The 6,359-nt window shown below is 43.8% G+C and overlaps 1 pseudogene; it reads left to right on the plus strand.

The window, feature by feature from the left end:
* The first annotated feature begins 3,122 nt into the window (after window positions 1-3,122).
* On the plus strand, window positions 3,123-5,978 carry LOC134371113 (elongation factor 1-alpha 1-like; annotated as a pseudogene).
* The last annotated feature ends 381 nt before the right edge of the window (window positions 5,979-6,359 follow it).

Raw genomic sequence — 6,359 nt, forward strand, 5'->3', positions numbered from 1 at the left:
TCTTCTTCAGAGAGGCTCATGAGATATATTTTCCTCTTTATGTAGGAATGTCCCTGAGTGGAAAGGGCTCTTGTGCCTATTTTATATGGCTTCGAACCCAGTATTCCCCACATTTCATTGTAGATTGCACTTCCATGAGGATGCTCAAAATCTACACCTTCTGCAAAACCCTTCCTCTCAGGATTTCCCATAGTAGTTTGGACTTTGGTCTCTCTTAATTAATCACATTGTGACATCCCACATGGCAGCTCTTGCAGGGATTGAGTAGAAGTCCCCCCTTTCAGAAGGAGCTAGTTCACCATTGTCTCTGCCACCCCTACTTTATTCACTCCAGTTACCATTTCTTCTCTGGGATCTTACACCTAAGAAAGTCTCCTCTGCTCTCAGGTCCCCTGAACCCCTCTGGGAGTTCTAAGGAGCTTGCACTAGTTAGGGTTTTCCAGAGAAATGAAACCAATAGGATAGGTAAAGTTATAGATGCATATCCTACACATACATACGTATGTACACATACATATATGCACACACACACACAGACACACACACATGGGGAGGGAGGAGTGATTTATTTCATTTAAGGAATTGACTTAGTAACACCAGAAACTAAAGGAAAGGCTTGGAACAGATTCTCCCCTCTAGAGTCATCAAAAGAGCATGTTGCTACCTATACCTTGATTTTGGGTTTCTGGTCTCCAAAACTGTGAGACAAATTTCTGTGTTTTGAGATTAAAAAAAAAAAAAAAGAAATTGGTTTATGCAATTGAGGGTACCGTTAAGTGCCAACTTTGAAGGGCAGGCTGGCAGGCTGGCATTTTAGGTAAGAATTCATTTTGAGTCTAAAGGCTAGAAATTCATGCAGTGTTTCTATGTTGCAGTCTTGAGACAGAATTCCTTCTACTTTGAGAAACTTATCTTTGCTTTTAAGGCCTTCAACTGATTAGATGAGGCCCACTCACATGATGGAGTTTAATTGGCTTTACTGAAAGTCTACTGATTGTAAATATCCATCACATTTAAGAAATACCTTTACAGCAACATCTAGATTAGTGTTTGAACAAACAATTGGATTCCTAGCCAAGTTAACACAACACATAAAATTAACCATCACAGAGCTATCGGGAGCAGGGCCCCTTGCTCAGGAAATACTATGTTAATACACCCTGTTTCCCCTTCAACTTTCCTCTTTCTTCAACCAGGGGCTCTTATCTAGTCACAAGACCAGGGATCCTGGAATTCCTCCAAAGTTACTGATGCTATCCTGAGAAACCTTTTGAACTCTGCAGGACTCCTTCCCCAAGGCCATGCATACTATGAGACTGAGCTGCCTGCCTGGGGAAAGGCCTGATACAAGGACACATGGAAGCCCAGTCCTCAAGTGGCATCTTAGAATATCACCCACTGCCTTTATATTCTCTCCGTGTTCATCACTGCTGTTACAGCTGAGCCCTCTCTCCTGCCCAAATTATAAAGTTTTTCTCTCAGCCTGCCCCTAATTCTTTATCACCCATTTACTCCCTATCGCCCACTTTTAACCATTTTTGCATCCTGACTTCTGCTCACCACTCCATTTACCTGAAGCTGCTCATTGGAGATTTGTTGATGACTGATCAGTTATCAGATTCTCTTGGGTCCACACTGTCCTTGGCCTTCAGCTGCATTTGGGACTGTTACTATATACTTTTTCTGATCCTCTCTTTGCAGAATAATCTCCTTTATTTGATATCCTAAGTGCAGGTATTCTCCCAAGTTTTCTCTTTAGCTGGGTTCTCTTCTTTGCCACCACCTCCTTGAAAATTTTACCTTTCCTCAAACTTCATCATCTTGATAAAGAAGACTCCAAAATATATATCTCTAGTTTCAACCTTTCTCACAAGCTCTAAACAAATATGTTTATTTATTTATTTTTTATATTAAGGACCTCTTCACCTGGCTGTCCCTCTGTTATCTAAATCTCAGTATGTTGGAAATTCATTGTCTATCTCCTTGCCCAAAAATTGTGTGTGTGTGTGCATGTGTCTGTGTGTGTGTGCATGTGTATTCCTGGTTCTGATCTCTCTATGAATGCACCATATTTTCTGAGTGCTCAAGCTTCAACTCTATGAGTATTTCCTGCCTGTTGGGTTGCCCTGATCCCCTCATCCACCTCATTTCCAGGCACTATTTATTCCACCAGTACAGTGTCTCAGCCTCTCACCACCACTACTCTGGGGAGGGCTCATCATTACCCATGTCTCTCTTGCAATAGCCACGTCCCTGTCCTCCGTGCACCTGACAGATAAGCTTCCCTGGTGCTCCTAAACACACCTGGGTTTCTCTTTCTCCACACCTTTCCTCTGACCCCCCTTTCAGGAAGTTATCCTTGAATCCATAGACTTTGCCATTTCGGCATTTTATCATATTGCTCTGTTGCAATTTGTGCATCTCTAAATTCCATTATTATTTTAATTTGTCTTAGAAGCCCCTGTAGGGGTAGAGAGTTTACAATCTTAGAGACAAAGTAGGTACATCCACAAGTATAAGGACTTGCTCATAGAAGGGCTTCCTTTGTAGAAAGAAGGAATGTGTGTTAAACTCACATCCTCTTCTAAATTTAAAATGAGGGCAAGGTCTTTTATACTCTTCTATTCCCACCCCCACCTGAGCCCAGGACAGTGTGGGACACAGATCTCAATAACCCTCTGTTGATTGAAGAACTCAGGACTTAAAAAAGATCTGGAGAGAACAACCCTGCCTTGAGCTAGGAGATATCTCAATTAGAGATAGCAAACAGGTGGCCCCAGGGTCACATACTAATTGCAAGTATACTATAATCATCCTCCTAAGGTTTTAAATATTTTTAATTTAGTTTCTCAATCTTTTATAAATTGGAAGATTGCATACAAAAAAATGGATGTCCAGATTCTCTTGAAAAACAATGACATTTAGCAATACTGGACTCACTAGATGACACTGGACAACAATTGGCTGGAGCTGATCCAAATACACCTTTGGGACAGAGCCTAGACTCTCCAGTTGGCCACAAGTCCTTCCCACCCCACTAAATTACCAGCCTGGCTTTTTCACAATGGGTTTGCCACCAGAAACACAGGTGTCATGAAAACCACCACTAAATCAAAGCCAAAATGGGACAGGAATAGACTCATATTAACATCGTTGTCATTGGATATGTAGATTCAGGCAAGTCCACCACTACTTGCCATCTGATCTATAAATATGGTGGGATCAACAAAAGAACCATCAAAATGTTTGAGAAGGAGGCTGCTGAGATGGGAAAGGGCTCCTTCAAGTATACCTGCGTCTTGGATAAACTGAAAGCTGAGTGTGGTATCACCATTGATATCTCCCTGTGGAAATCTGAGATCAGCAAGTATTATGTGGCTATCACTGATGCCCCAGGACACAGAGACTTCATCAAAGACATGATTATAGGCACATCTCAGGATGACTGTGCTGTCCTGATTGTTGCTGCTGGTGTTGATGAGTTTGAAGCTGGTATCTTCAAGAATGGGCAGACCCATGAGCATGCTCTCTGGTTTACATACTGAATGTGAAACAACTGAATGTTGGTGTTAACAAAAAGGATTCGCTGAGCCACCCTACAGCCAGAAGAGATACAAGGAAATCATTAAGGAAGTCAGTACCTACATTAAGAAAATTGGCTACAACCCCAACACAGCAGCATTTGTGCCAGTTTCTGGTTGGAATGGTGACAACATGCTGGAGCCAAGTGCTGATATGCCTTGGTTCAAAGAATGGGAAGTCCGTAAAGATGGCAAGGCACAATGCTTGAAGCTCTGGATTGTGTCTTACCACCACCTTGTCCAACTGACAAGCCCTTGCGTCTGCCCCTCCAGGATGTCTACAAAGTTGGTGGTACCAGTACTATCCCTGTGGGCCAAGTGGAGACTGGTGTTCTCAAACCTGGCATGGCAGTCACTTTCACTGCAGTCAGTGTTACAACTGAAGTGAAGTCTGCTGAAATACATCATGAAGCTTTGAGTGAAGCTCTTTCTGGAAACAATGTGGGTTTTAATGTTAGGAACTTATCTGTCAAAGATGTTCATTGTAGCAGTGTTGCTGGTGACAGCAAAAATGACCCACCAATGGAAGCAGCTGGCTTCACTCTTCAGGTGATTATCCTGGACAATCCAGGCCAAATCAGTGCTGGCTATGTCCCCATACTGGATTGTCACACAGCCCACATTGCTTGCAAGTTTGCTGAGCTGAAGGAAAAGATTGACCACAGTTCTGGTAAGAAGCTGGAAGATGGCCCTAAATTCTTGAAATGTGGTGATGCTGCCATTGTTGATATGGTTCCTGGCAAGCCAATGTGTGTTTATTTATTTATTTATCTATTCATTTATTTTTTTATTGAATCATAATTGATTATACATATTTTGGAGATTCAATGTTGACAAATGTTGATCAAATCAACATTTCTAGCATGTATATTGTTACAAATTGTACTTGTTCTTTATGCCCCTTGTCCAGTCTCTCCCTATCCCCCTCTCCCTCCCATCACTGATAACCCTAGATTTCTTCTCTCCCTCTGAAAGAGTAATGGTTACTCTGTTGATTTGTTGCCTAGATGACCTGTCCAATGCTGAAAGATGTGTTTGGGTACCCCAATATTATCATAGAGTAGATGTTTCTTCTGTCACTCTGGAATGGGCTTTGTGTAGAGAGACATCCTCTTCTTTTCTCTGGTCTCTGCTGGTGACTCTCCTTGTGCTGATGCGCTCCAGTGGCTGACGGACCATCTGCGTGGTGGTTGACATGTCTAGCCACTTTTACAGCAGCTGTGGTTACTATGGTGGCTATGGTGAGCCTTCCACATGGAGTTGATGTTTTTAGCATGCTCCTTGGCTCTGGTGGTGTGCCTGGTTGGGGCGGGGGAGGGTACAGTCCCTGGCTCCATGCTTCAGGTCCTCTGATGGGCCCCTATGTGCTGGTTGTGTGCCTGGGCCAGAACTAATTTTTTGTCCTTTTCTTACTTCTGAAAGGGGGGAACTTCCTGTGGGAACCAGTACTTCAGCTGTGTTGTTGAGCTAATTTGCTGCTTTGCTGCTGTTTCCCTAGGGAAGACTTTTTGTGAAGCTCAGGGTTTAATGGTTGACCTTATAGGTACTTCCAGCTCTCCAGAGACCCAGTGCACCTGGGTTGTGTAGAAACTCTGATCTGGGCCTGAATCTTTCATCAAACTGCACCCCAAGCAATTCTGCATTCCTGACCAGTCTCCTCTGAGTGGCCCTGTGCTGACTGGGGGGGGAGGATTGTCTGTCCTTGCTGTGTCCCAGTGTTCTCCCAGTGGGCTCGTCTCCCACCCCACCTGTGTTCTAAACACTTCCCATCGGATGGGCCCTCTGCCTGTCCCTTTCAATGACTCACTGGCCTCTGAATGGCTCCCCTTTTTCAACTGTTCTGGCTCCTCGCTCCTGCGTGGGTCCATGGGAACCCTATTAGTGGTCTTGCTGTCCTGGGGGCCACAAAGGCCCTCTTCTCCCCTGCTGCCTCCAAGCAACTCCATCCAAAGGGCACAGCTGCAGCTCCTGCTGGCTCCTGCTCCATGCGCTCAGCAGCTCCAGCCTTAAAGTGGCTGCAGCCTGAAACTCTCCAAGCAGTTTTTTCTTTCTCTCATTGTGGCTTCTCCCCCTTCATGAACTCTGTAGGTCTCTCCTCCTCTTCCCCTGAGCTCCAGCGGCCCCAGCTTGGCTGTTGTTACATTTTTATAGTTGTAATTGGTTGATTTGTGGGAGAGAGTGACACTGGGGACCATCTATTCTGCTATCTTGACCAGAACTCGCAAGCCGATGTGTGTTGATAGCTTCTCTGACTATCCTCCTCTGGGTCATTTTGCTGTTCATGATATGAAACAGACAGTTGCTGTGGGTGTCATCAAAGCAGTGGACAAGAAGGCTGCTGGAGCTGGCAAGGTCACCAAGTCTGCCCAGAAAGCTCAGAAGACTAAATGAATATTATCCCTAATACTGGCCACCCTAGTCTTAATCAGTGGTGGAAGAATGTTTATCTGAAGTGTTTATCTCATTTGGCTATTTAAGTTTAACAGTAAAAGACTGGTTAGTGATAGCAATGCATTGTAAAACCTTCAGAAGGAAAGGTGATTATTTTGTGGACCATTTTGGTTTTCTGTGTGGCAGTTTTAAGTAATCAGTTTTTAAAACCAGTACTTTTTAATGGAAACAACTTGACCAAAACTCTGTCACAGAATTTTGAGACCCATTAAAACAAAGTTTAATGTGATAAATAAATAAATAAATAAATAACCAGCCTATTCCCTGGAGTTTGGAACCCCTATCTAAGCCGTTCAGGATCATAACTTCCTTCTGCAGCCCACCCCC

Source organism: Cynocephalus volans, chromosome 2 (genome assembly GCF_027409185.1).
Source record: "Cynocephalus volans isolate mCynVol1 chromosome 2, mCynVol1.pri, whole genome shotgun sequence".
Classification (NCBI taxonomy): domain Eukaryota; kingdom Metazoa; phylum Chordata; class Mammalia; order Dermoptera; family Cynocephalidae; genus Cynocephalus; species Cynocephalus volans.